The sequence below is a fragment of the Sciurus vulgaris genome (genome assembly GCF_902686455.1).
Source record: "Sciurus vulgaris genome assembly, contig: HiC_scaffold_146_arrow_ctg1, whole genome shotgun sequence".
Classification (NCBI taxonomy): domain Eukaryota; kingdom Metazoa; phylum Chordata; class Mammalia; order Rodentia; family Sciuridae; genus Sciurus; species Sciurus vulgaris.
Window position 1 is genome coordinate 211,183 of NW_027632907.1, and position 13,878 is coordinate 225,060.

At 36.2% G+C, this 13,878-nt stretch overlaps 1 long non-coding RNA gene across 2 annotated transcripts; it reads right to left on the minus strand.

The window, feature by feature from the left end:
- Nucleotides 1-446: 446 nt before the first annotated feature.
- LOC306652217 lies at nt 447-13,498 on the minus strand. Of its 2 annotated transcripts, XR_013761323.1 has the most exons (4): nt 13,410-13,479; nt 12,817-12,997; nt 12,320-12,421; nt 447-959 (listed from the first exon to the last, which is right to left on the minus strand). It is a non-coding gene; the product is annotated as an uncharacterized lncRNA (long non-coding RNA). The 2 variants fall into 2 exon arrangements; XR_013761324.1 differs by lacking the exon at nt 12,817-12,997 and having other exon boundaries at nt 453-959; nt 13,410-13,498.
- Between the last annotated feature and the right edge of the window lie 380 nt (nt 13,499-13,878).

The following is a 13,878-nucleotide window of genomic DNA, read 5'->3' on the forward strand; positions in this document are numbered from 1 at the left end:
AAAATCTGAAACATTTCCAGTCCCAAACATTTCACCTAAGTGATACTCAGGCTATAGTAAAGTTGGCATTATCCATATTTAGATGGTAAGAGTTTAAGCAGTCAAGTGACAACAGCATAAAATCAGGATATCAAAGATCTTTTAACATCCTGGGAGATGTTCAATAAATAAGCCTGGTCTGGGCGCACATGCTACCAGGTAAGCTAGTGCTAAAAGAGTGTTTCCATAAGATTATGTAGCACCAAATATTAGGACAAGACCTACCACTGTTGTTCTGCTTCCCAATCAAAAGCATCCAAGGGAGGTTATCTTGCTTTCCCAAACTAAATAATACTTATTGGAAAAGGGGTCAAAGGTCTAATACATTTGTTATGTCCATAATGGAGGTAATGCATCTGCAAATATTAATTAATTACATCCCTACCAAACCAAAGTCAAGTGCTCTTCTAATCCAATAATCATTCCATTATATGTTAATGGTTACACGAAGGAATAAAATCTATTTTTAAGTAAATTTAATACTGAAATGAAGAGTACCATAAACAACATTTAGAGCTGGTTTACTATGTTATGACAGTAACATTTTTGCCTATAATTGTATGCAGACAGCACAGAGAAGTCTATTTCCAGCTAAACATTACCCATTCTTCCCTTAATCACCAGAGTACAAATCGTGTACAATATGGGCTTTTTCTAAATGAAAACAGAGTGCATCGGCTTCATATTGGTAAGCTCAGGCATCACTCACTGGGTTCAATCAGTGCTGCTGAAACACCTTTCACACTCCCTATGTGGGAGCAAGCTGCCCAAGCCTGCATGAAATACTCAGAAGCCAGCCCAGTGCTCACCTTCTTCTGCAGTCTCTGGAGGCCTGCTGCTGTCAGGTTTGTTTGTGAGAGCACCGATCAGCTCCAGTTTCTCTCACAGCTTGGACACCGAGAATTTGGACTGTCTTCCTTCTGCCCAAAACAAAGATCAAAGAAGGTTTAAGGGGTTGGAGTTGTAGCTCAGTGGTAGAGTACGTGCCTAGCATGTGTGAGGTTCCATTCTCAGCACTGTGTATAAATAAATAAAATAAAGGTCCACTGACAACTAAAAAAAAAAAAAATTTAAGGTAGAAGACCTTACTTGAGTCTCTACTATGTTCCCTGTAAAGGCACTGAAGGAATGAATGAACAAATAACAGGGATGTCTTTGTTGTTCAGTGTTGATGTGTGTCTGGCTGGATTTGAAGCTAGATCATTAAGGGAATATTGTGCTCCAGATGATCTCATTTGCTGTGAACATTTGTCTGATAGGAGAAGCCATGTATGGTCATCAGTAAAGAAAATGTACTCTTGCTCAGGTACCTGTGCAACACCCATTTCCTAAATGAGGAGGATATTGTTTTCTAGGAGCTATATCACCCTAAATAGCTGTCCTAAATATCACACTGCTTCATGACCAGACCACTTGAGAGAGCTTTATGCCCATACAACCCTGAAGACCTTCCCAAAAAGCCAAATAACAAAACAAAAACAATAAAAACAGTTGAACACAAACAAAACACAAGCACTCCCCTGTACTTCCCTCTGTTCCCCTATGTTGATGTTCAACTGATGGCAACAACTCTCAGAAAAGTAAAGGAGGAGCTGTAATAGTTCTAATTCAAAGTATTTGTGAAAAGAGAGATCTGAGCTCATGTGTATTAGAACATCAGTTCATCTCACATTACTTTTATTCATTATGGATTTATTTTTCTCTCTTCTATTGCTACTTCTACCCTAATACTTACTGTATAGTAGGTCAGTCTATTTAGAGTTCCAATATGAGCCAAGGTAATTGAAACAAGGTGTCAAATGACTGAAGAATGGTAAGGACACATTGCATCTGGTTAGGATGCTTAGATGAGGTAAGACAAAGGGACTGGTACACTGGGATGGCAGTAAAAACACAAAAGGTCTAAAAGTAAAGTAAAGAAATTTAGGCAAAAGTGTGTATTGGTGTTGTGGTGTGATATTTTGTGTTAAAATGTGAACTACTGCTCAAACCACTTCTACTTTTGAATAGCAACCAACAGTTACTTTTTTGTGTTCAGCACTTCTTTCTGGCTCTTAAATTTTATTATTCTCTAACTGAGGTTTAAAAAATTTGCAAAGGCAGAAAATTAAATAAGAGCCCAGTTTACAATGCATTAAAATGTGAATTATATGCCTTTGGTGATATAAAAATGCTAAGGATAAAAAAATAAGATGGAACACATTACATCAAAAAGTGACTGCACTATCGTTCTTCTCTAAGTTCATTTCCTCTAAACCTCATCTTCTGAACTCATCAAATGCAAGATGCATCTTGATAACACGGTAGTAATTTAGTAACAATCTTCATGGCTTTCCCTTTATCTCAACCCAGGACTTATAATATTAGACAACGGTCTAATGAGAGAATTCTCTAATCAAACTTTCCTGGGATATCAAAGCATATCCTAGATTGCTTATTTTATCTTGACAATGGGTAGATAGAAGGAAAAAGGAAAAGATATGAGGTGAAGGAAACTGACACTGAAGTGTACTAGTACAAATGTATGAAGACAGCAATCTAAACGTGGGAAATGATTTTGAGACTGGACACCATTTTTAAATGATCTGTACCTTTGTCTTCCATCATTAGTACAGATAATTGACTGTATTAGCTTAAGTCACTTTCCTAGGAAGTCTTCCTAATCTCTTAGAACTCCCTCAACAAACCCTATATGTCTTCTTTATAGCATTTATCAGACTTGTGATTAGTTATCTGTGCACTTCACTTTTGTGTTACAGATTTTTGAGCTTCACTAGAATAAGGGTCACATGTCTATCCTGCTCACTGTGGCCCTCTTGCTTGGCAGAAGATACTTGACTGATACAATACTCATTTATTTACTAATATACCAATTACTTTGTTTTGAAATTTTAGCACATGAGACCAAAATGCTACTTTTGAGAAGTAGCATGTCACAAGCAGAGAGATTTTTATGGTATACTTCTGTTTGTCACTTGATTCAAAAACACTTTTCAGAATGGCAGTTCTATCACTCAACTTAGAGAGCAAAAAGAACAACAGAAAAGATTAAAGATAGAAATAAACATTAAAACTTTAATGACAAGTAGTACTTTAAAAACAAACTTGTAAAACTTACTTAAAGGTTCTCAGAAAACTTTCAAAAGAGTGGCAGAGGAATGGGAGTATGGGAAGACTGAGGGAGGAGGTTTACAAAGAGATCAGTGGAAACTGTGCTTCTAGTTGTTTCAATCACAAACTTTAAAACTTTGAAGTATAAAAGGTGACAGAACTTTTACCCAGACTAGGCTGGGTAGGATGCCATTGGAAGAAGTAGTAGGGAAGATGGATACTATCACCAATTTTCTGTGTGAGAGAAAAATTAAATGGGAAAGCAAAGACAGTACAGGAAGTCTGAGGATGTTACATTTTCACAAGGCATGACATACATGAAATCATTCCAGGTTCTCAGCACCTAGTTAGACCAGCTGAGCTCAAAATGGTTTTAAAAAAAGTAGGGCTCCTTTAGTCTTCACAGTTTTGTAGTATAACACGTATAACCCCCTATAAAGCAGGACAGGTCTTCCTATTCCACCCTTCAAATTTACATCCAGGCAACTTGCCAAGGCTGCACTGTGGCAGAGCTAGTTCGAAGACTCCTTGTCATGTGCCAGGGTTTGACATGTGTAATCTTGTTTTTAGCTTTGATGGTTACTTGAACTTACAGGACAATTTCCCATATTTGGTTTTGTATTTTATGGATGCCTATGTCTTTGCTGTACAAAATCTTTTAAGGTAGGGCCTAGAGCTGTTAAGAAAATAATCTACAAGGATCCCAGCACAATCTATGCAAAAGATAATTAAAACAAAACAAACAACAACAATAATAAAACCAAACAGAAACTACATTCTCTTCACTGACAATGTGAAAACTGCAGTCAGGGGGCATCAGTGATTTAATAGGTTACTACGTTTTCTTGTAGGTAAAATGAGGACCTGGATTCAGTGACCTTGTAAGTTGAGCTGTTTTGACTGGGTTTATTTTAAATGGCTTTCCTGACATCATATGCAAGAGGTTTATCCCCTCCCAAACATGCAAAGAAGGATAAATCAGAAAGACAAATTCAGACTTAAAGAAATATCAAATATTTTTGGTAACTGTCACTGTCACTGCTCCTGCCTTAAACAACTTAGAAAAGACCAATAAGACCTCCTTTGGAAGTCTGTGCCAGAACTTCCCTACCAGATGGGGCACTGGTAACATAATACACCTGTCATCTGTGCCAACAACTTGCAGTGAGGCCTTGACAAACAACCTGACTCCACATCTCCCTTTCCAAGTCTGGTGTACCACAGCCATGCTGTTCACATCACAGACCTAGTATAAGACAAACAGAGATATGGACCACTAACAACACTGCTGTCAAACCACAGCCACTCCTTGGAGGTCACCTCTCTGGGTGCTGTATCACCACTGCTGCCACTGCTGCTGCAGTCATCCCAACTGCAGTCAATGCCACCGACATCTGCAGCTGCTGCTGCCTGCTGCCACCGATTCCTGATACTACCAGTGCCCACGTGTCAACCATCAGGGAGACTCCATGTTTGCTTGCAAACAGACAAGTCCATTTTGAGATGCAGCCAGAGCCTGGAGTTGTTTGGGGTGCTGGTGGGTTTACTACAACTGCCATTTTGGGGCACAGCTGCCCCTGTAAGGGGGCACTGGCCAGGACCTGGAGGTTCAGTGTCAAGGTGCCTACAGGTTTGGCTGCAACTGGGGTCTTCCTCCTAGAGTGAAATTTTCTGCCATCTAGTTATTGTCTCTCAGGATTTCTCAAGCCTGGTGGTCTCTCTCCAAATTCCCGTGGCATTGAGATCTTGGGACTGCAACATGACAGAACCCAGGACATCTGATAGCCAGATTAATGTGATAGAGACTGGGTTGTCAGGGCCTGTATGGGTCAGGCAGTCTCGTGGGAATCCACAAACAGGGCTGAGAAGCTTTTGGACATTGTTAACAGAGAGTTGTTCAATTTTCCACAGAGATTTATTTTATTTTATTTTTCTTCTCTGGCTATCTCCCTATACTGTATTTAGAGCAGGGTATATTATGTGCATCAGTTGGTTGAAGATGGTAATGTATGCATGGTGTTTTGCAGTTCTGCTATATATTCTGTATATTCTTATACATGTATTTTTTTTCTCTTTATATGTATTCTTCCTGTCACTTGTCTGTCTTCCAAGAAGATTCCCTTTCTACATTTTCTCCACATAACACCCAGTTTCTGTTGCTTCCTCTTCCACACTTCCTATGAATTCTTGTTTCTGGATTCCCTCTTTCTCCCCCACAAACACCATGTCCTGTTTTTGTTCTTTCTTTGTCCATTGTTTGAGATTGTAAATCCACCTGGAAAATATTCTGTTTTTATTGCGAACACTGATTGAACTCATTATTGCTGTTTATAGCAAGACAGCAGTGGACACCTTGCTGGGAGCTATTCAATTTGAGGCTGTATACTGTTTTCACTAGGTGCTACTGATATTGGTGTCCCTCTTAAAGGAAGGATACAGAAAAATTTCAGTGACAACATAGATCTACAGGATAGGATCTGTATTGCCTCAGATTCATAGAACTAGATGGGAGAACACACAAGCAACATGAAAAAACAAGGGGACAAAATGCCACAAACCAAGATGCCCCAATAAGAGAAGCCACTGACAACACAATAGAAGAAATGTCCAAGACAGAGTTAAGAATGTACAAAGTTAATCTGACCTGTGAGGCAAAGGATGGTATAAACACTGAAATCAAACAGAAAATACAGGAAGTGAAAGATCTCTTCAATAAAAAGTTAGAGATTATGGAAAAATAACCAAGCAGAAATATTCAAAATGAAGGACTCAATAAATCAAATTATAAATTCAATGGAAAGTATCACCACACACTACACCATTTAGAAGACAGAACCTCAGACAATGATGACAAAATATTTAATATTGAAAATAAAGTCAACCATGCAGTGAAAATGGTAAGAAACCATGAGAAGAAATTCCAAAAATTATGGAATAACATCAAAAGTCCAATTTTAAGAGTTATCAGGCTAGAAGGAGGAGAAGACCTACAAACCAAGGAATGCACAAAGTTTTCAATGATATAATATCAGAAAATTTCCCACACAGAAAGAATAAAATGGAAAATCAAATACAGGAGGCTTATAGGACCCCAAATTAACTAAACTACAGCAGACCCAACCCAGACATATTATAATGAAAATAACTAAATACAGACTAAGGATAAAATCTTAAAGACCATGAGAGAAAAAAAAAAGCAAATTATGTATAGGGGAAAACCAATTCAGATCTGAATTTATTTCTCAACCCAGATCCTCAAAGCTAGGAAGCCAGGGAACAACATATTTCAAGCTGTGAAAGAAAACAGATACCAATCAAGAATTTTATATCCAGTGGAATTAATTTCAGATATGAAGGTAATTATAAAAACATTCCTTGATAAAGAAAAGTTAAAAGAATTCAGAAATAGAAAGCCTGCACTACAGAACACTGCCAACAAAATATTCCATGATGATGAAGTATATAAAAAAAGTGAAAACCAGCAAAGGGAGAAAGGAATAGTCAAAAGAGAAACTAAATCAAATTAAAAGTCAGAATCACACCAAAATGACAGGTAGTACAAGTCATATCTCAGTAATAATGTTGAATATTAATGGACTAAACTCATCAATCAAAAGACATAGACTTGCAGATCAAATTAAAAGATAAGACCCAAAGATACGATGTTTCCAAGAGACTCATCTCATAGGCAAAGACATTTATAAAGTGAAGTTGAAAGGATGGGAAAAAATTTATCACTCATATGGATTGCATGAACAAGCAGGGGCTTCCATATTCATGTCAGATAAAGTGGGCTTCAAGCCAAAGTTAATCAGAAGGGACAAAGAAGGTCATTTCCTACTACTGAAGGGAATTACAAAGCAGCAAGACATAATGATTGTAAATATTTATTGTTCAAACAATGGAGCATCTATGAATGTCAAACCCTTCTCAATGTCAGAATCAAATAAAACACAACACATTAACACTGGGTGACTATAACACACATCTGTCACTACTGGGCAGATCTTCTAAACAAAAAGTAAATTAAAAAACTATAGAACTAAATAATACAATCAGAAAATTAGATTTAACACTTCTAGAATAGTTCATCCATCAACAAGAAAATACACTTTTTTCTCAGCAGCCCATGGATTATTCTCTAAAATAGACTTGTGCCACAAAGCAACATAGTAAATAAAAAAATGGAGATAATACCCTACATGCTATCAGATAACAATGGACTAAAATTATAAGTCAATAATAAAATCAAAACATAGAAGCTACTCTAACATATGAAGACTAAACAATACACTATGGAACGATGAATGGATTGTAGAATAAATCAAGGATGAAATGAAAAAATACTTAGAGGTAAATGAGAACACTGAATCAACATATCTGAATCTATGGAACACAATGAAGGCAGTACTAAGAGGAAAGTTCATTGCATTGAGCTCATTATTAAAAGAATATAAAGTCAACAAATAAATGACCTAACATCACATCTCAAAGTCCTAGAAAAAGAAGAACAAATCAACACCAAAACCATTAGAAGACAGGAAATAAATAAAACCAGAACCAAAATCAATGAAATTGGAACAAAAGAAACAATTAGAAAAACTGAGGAAAAATGTTGGTTCTTTTTGGAAAAATAGTTAATAAAATTGATAAACCCCTAGGCAACACTGACAGAGAGAAAAAGAAAGAAAACCCCAAATTACTAAAATACTTGATGAAAAATATCACAATGGACAAAATTTAAATACCAAAGAGAATTAGAAACTACTATGAAAATGTGTACTCCAATAGAATAGAAAACATTGAAGACATTGAATTTCTAGAGACATGCCTAATCTAAACGGAATCAGGAGGACATACATGATTGAAACAGAACAATTTCAAGTTATGAAATAGAATACACCACTAAAAGCCAACCAATTAAGAAAAGCCCAGGACCAGAGGATTCTCAGTTGAGAGTTCTACAAGACTTTCAAAAAGAATTAACACCAATACTCCTCAAATTATGCCATGAAATAGAAAAGAAAGGAATCTTTCCAAACTCATTCTATGAGGCTAAAGTCACCCTGACACCTAAACCAGACAAGGACACATCAAGGAATGAAAACTTCAGACCAATAGCCCTGAAGAACATAGATGCAAAAATTCTCAATAAAATTCTGGCGACTCACATACAGGAACATATGAAAAAGATTGCGCACCAAGATCAAGTGGAGTTCATCCCAGGGATGCAAGATTGGTTCAACATATGGAAACCAATAAACAATTCATTGTATTAACAGATTTAAAGCCAAGAATCATATGATTACTCAATAGATACGGAAAAAGCATTTGAAAAAATTCAGCAAACATGAAGTTCAAAACACAAGAAAAACTAGGACGATTAGGAACATACCTCAAAATCACAAAAGCCACACATACTAAATCCAAGACCAACATTAATTCTAAATTGAGAAATATTGAAATCATTTCCTATAAAAACAAACAAGACTAAGATGCCCTCTTTCACCACTTTTACTCAAGGACTGGAATCCTTGAAATTCCAGCCAGAGAAATTAGGCAGAATAAATAAATTAAAGGCATACAAATAGGTAAATAAGAACTCCAATTATTGCTATTTGCCAATGATATGATTCTATATTTGGAAGATCAAAAAACTTCTACCCAAAATCTTTTAGAACTAATAAATGAATTCAGCAAAGTATCAAGATATAAAATCAATACTCATACATCAAACACAGTCCTGTACATTAGTAATGAATCCACTGAAAGATTAAGAACTTTACCCCATTCATAGCAATCTCAAAAAACAATACTTGGGAATTAATGTAACAAAAGAGGTAAAAGACTACTACAATAAAAACTACAGGACACTAAAAAATATTGAGAAAGACCTTAGAAGATGTAAAGACCTCCCAAGCTCCTGGATAGGCATAAATAATATTGTCAAAAGGCCATACAACCAAAAGTGTTATACAAATGTAATGCAATTCCTATAAAAATCCCGAAGACTCTCTTCATAGAACTAGAAAAAGCAATCATGAAATTAATTTGGAAAAATAAAGAGACCCAGAATAGACAAAGGAATTCTTAGCAAGAAAAGTGAAGCAGGAGGCATCACAATACTAGATCTCAAACTACTACAGAACTATATTAATAAAAACTGCATGGAATTGGCAACAAAACAGACATGCGAACCAATGGTGTAGACTAGAAGACATGGAGACAAACCCTCATATATACAGGTATCTCATAATAGACAAAAGTGCCAAAAGCATTCACTGGAGAAAAGACAGCTTATTCAACAAATGGTGCTGGGAGAACTGGAAATTCACATGTAACAAAATAAAATCAAACCCTTATCTCACACCATGCACAAAACTCAATGTCACTGTGAATTAAAGACTCAGGCAGTAGAAAAGACACCCTGCAACTACTGGAAGAAAAGGTAGGTCAAAATCTTCACCATGTCAGCCTAGGACTTGGCTTCCTTAACAAGATGCCCAAGCACAAGAAGTTGAATCAAAATTCAATAAATGGGATGGACTCAAACTAAAAAGCTTCCTCTCAGCAAAAGAAACATTCAATAATGTGAAGAGGGAGACTACAAACTGTGAGAAAAATCTTTACCCCATGCACCTCAGATAAAGCATTAATCTCTAGGACATATAAAGAACTCAAAAAACTTAACACCAAGAAACCGAATAACCCAGTCAATAAAAGGGCTAAGGAATTGAACGGACACTTCACAGAGGAAGATATACAACCGATCAATAAACATATGAAATGTTCATCATTTCTAGCAATTAGAGAAATGCAAATCAAAAACTAATATTACATCTCACCAATCATAATGGCAATCATCAAGAATAAAAGTAACAATAAACGTTGGTGAGGATGTGGGAAAAAAGGTTCACTCATACATTGCTGGTGGCAATGTAAACTGGTACAACTATTATGGACAGTAGTATGGAGAGTCCTCAGAAAGCTTGCAATGGAACCACCATTTGATCCACCACTTATCCCACTCCTCAGTTTATACCCAAAGGACTTAAAATCAACACACTACAGTGACACAGTCACATCAATGTTTATAGTAGCTCAATTCACAATAGCTAAACTATGGAACCAACCTAGATGACCTTGAGCAGATGAATGAGTAAATAAAATTATATATATATATATATATATATATATATATATATATATAATACATACACACACACACACGAACATACATACAACGGAATATTACTGAGGTTTAAAGAATGAAATTCTGGCATTTGTTGGTAAATGGTTGGTGTTAGAGAAAAGCATGCTAAGTGAAATAAGCAAAACCAAAAAAGCCAAAGGTCAAATGTTTTCTCTGATATGTGGAAGCTAATTCACAATAATGGTGGGGGATAGGGAGGAATAGGTACTTCATATTAGGTAGAGGGGAGTAAAGGGGTTAAGGGGTATGGGGGAATGAATTTTAGTAGAGTAAAACAGACATAATTATTTCATGTACATTGTATGACTGCATGATTGATGTGATCTCGCAATATGTATAATCAGAAAAATGAGAGATGGCACCCTATTTATGTATGATCCTTCAAAATGTATAAATGCATTCTACTGTTATGTACAACTAATTAGAACAAATAAAATCTTTTAAAAATTTTAAAAAGCCAGCCTCAGCAACAGTGAGGTGCTAAGCAAATCTGTGAGGCCTTGTGTGTAAATAAAATACAAAACAGGACTGGGAATGTGGTTCAGTTGTTGAGTACCTCTGAGTTCAATCTCTGGTTTACTCCCATTGCCCCCTTGCTAAAAAACAGGCAGACTTATTTACAACAGAATATATTTGGTAAAAGTAAATTATTTCCCTTGAAATTCGACAACCTAGGTATTTATCAACCCTGGTTTTATGAGGGAAAAAAGAAAAAGCAACATTGAAAACAAAAGGAAGGGAAACCAATAGTTCTAGAAAGAAGGAATATTTCAATTAGAAAAAGTATTTCAGAAAATGACTAGTAGAAAACCCACTCAAGATAAAAGATCTGCTGAGTTAGGGGTTCTTTATTATTATGGGTCAGAGAGTTCCTCAGTAACAAATCCAACTAGAAGTCAATTGTCTGGACACTCACATCAATGCTTTTCCCTTTGAGTTGGTACCACTAAATAACAAGGATAATTGTTTATGAAGAACATGAAAAATCCTCCCTCCTGAGCTCTCTGATAGAACTATAGTCCCCTTGGTACAAACTGTCCTATTTGAACTCTCTGAAGTTTGTAGACACATGTGAGGCAGATCTAGAAATTAGTGGACAGGCTAGAGAACTCACATGTGCTTTGAATGGTCCTGCTTTCATACAAATAACTCATCCCTTCAGCAACACATCAAGGGCTGTGCCATCCTTTTTCACCCTTCATAAATCTTTCATGGAGCTGTTACCCACTACATGATTAATTCAGGCCTTTGAATGACTGCAGACATATGTAGCAGAATTTGAAAACAATTCCTGGGCACTGCAGGGGTTTACTTGCATCTCAGCTATTGGTTGCTGCATAAAAATTATCCCCAAAATTTGTGGCTTAAAATAACAACAAACAACACTTTATTACTTCTCATGATTCTGTGACTGTGTTCAGCTGAGGTGGGAGGGGTGGTTCTGTTCTATGTGTTATACACTGAGATCACACACACATGGCTGCATTCCATCAAAACCAGGCTGGAGCTGGAACATCCAAGATGGCCTTTCATCCTCTAGATGACCTCTTCCCTTGGCCTCTCAGTGCTTGGGAGTTTAAGAGCCCTGCCCAAATTCCTGATGTTCAGACTAATGAGAAATAATAACTGAGGTGATCTGTTATATAGCAATAAATTGAGACAATTGTCCATGTCCCTTTCCTTCTTTTCTATTTTTCACCCTACCCATTCTATCCTCTGGAACTGTTTTGTCACTATTTCCTCCAGCACACAGTTTTCAAGAGTTTCAGGCTCAATTCTTTTCCTTAACTGCTAACTTTATAGATTGCTGAACAGTCAGGACATATTGCTTATTAGATATTTTACAAAGGTCTGTAGAGGACCTGTAGAAATCAGTAGAAAGTTGGCATCATGACTCTTAGGCAGAAAAGGGTAAGAAGCATGATGCCTTTCTGCAGTATCTGCTGATCTCCTTACCATATCATGCTGCAGCAATTCCATGGTTTCCTTGGGTTCATCCAGTTTTCTGTATTGCCTCCACAGCTATATGGACACTGTTGAAAGTATTGCCAATGGAAGCTACATTCTGAACAGAAACACGTACAGATGTCATTTTTTTTCTTTTTAACACTATTTCTATTAAGATATAATGGACATGCAAGAAACCATACATATTCAAAATGGTTTGATTACTTTGACATAAATTCAGCAGTAAAACTTTTACCACAATCAAGTAAATAAACACTTATCCCTCCCAGAAGTGTCTTCATGCCCTTCTATAATTCCCCCTCCAAGTACCTACTGATACACTTTCTGTCACTATATATCAGTTGTACTTACTAGGATTCTGAAAAAGTGAGTATACATTTTAAAGTATGGCTCCTTTCACTCAGCATTGTCGAGATTCATTCATGATGTAGCTACTCAGGATGCTGCATTCTACTGTATGACCATATCAGAGTTTCTCTACTTACCTGCTAATGGACATTTACATTGTTTTCAGTATTTTACTATTACAAATAAAGCTGTCATAAACATTTATGTATAAGTCTTTATGTGAACTTATATCTTCATTCTCTTCACCATATGCTTTCTGAACATCACAATACCTACGAAGTGAAGGGCTGATCATATGGCAGATCTGTGCTTTGATTTCTGTAAAAGAAAAAAAAAAAACCTGCCAAACCGTCTTCTAAAATCCTCAAGCCATTTTACAGTTCCACCAACAGTGAGTTCCCATTACTCCATATCCTCACTGAAACTGGTACCACAATCCTTTCAATTTTAGCCATTCTAATGGAAGTACAGTGGCATATTGTGATTTTAATTTACATTAAATCCTAACTGAATGTAGATAAATATTTTTAATTATTTCAAATATCTTCAAACTATGAATTCTAATATGTAAAATTTCCTACATGTATAGAACCAACAAATTTTCTCTGTTTAAAGAACATTTTCTAGAGGAAAATAAAATCTTTTCTAAATGCCAGGCTTTCAAAGCAAATTTTTAAGAAGCTAGATTTCTAGCAGTAGGCTAATCACAGTATCCATATAAAGAACTTACTTTCTAAAGTCCCTCTACAGTGGTAGGCAGGCTAATTAAGTCTCAGCTGACTTAACATTGGCTTTAAGGTGTTTACTGCAGAAGTCAACAGAGAAATCTGGAAGGAAAAGGAAAAACAAATAATGAAAACAGAATGTATAGACATGTTTTCTTCACAAACTACATGTCTGATCTGATGAAGTCAAAGTACCCTTTCAGTTCTCAGAAGTAAAGAAATCAACATACCTTGGAGACAGTTGAGATTCAGGCAGCAGTAATAATACCCCTTCTTTCTCTTCTCAATTTAAACTAGGGCCAAAGAGGGAAAGAAAATTTATTATTCTTTATACTAGTCCTGTCAGTTATAAGGTCTACAATTGTAAATTATCCGAAGGATGCAGTGATTACACACAATCCTTCAATGGTTAGACAAGAAGAAAACTAATGATCAAGGACCACTTCAAGGGTTCGCTTTGGTAAAATATAACAT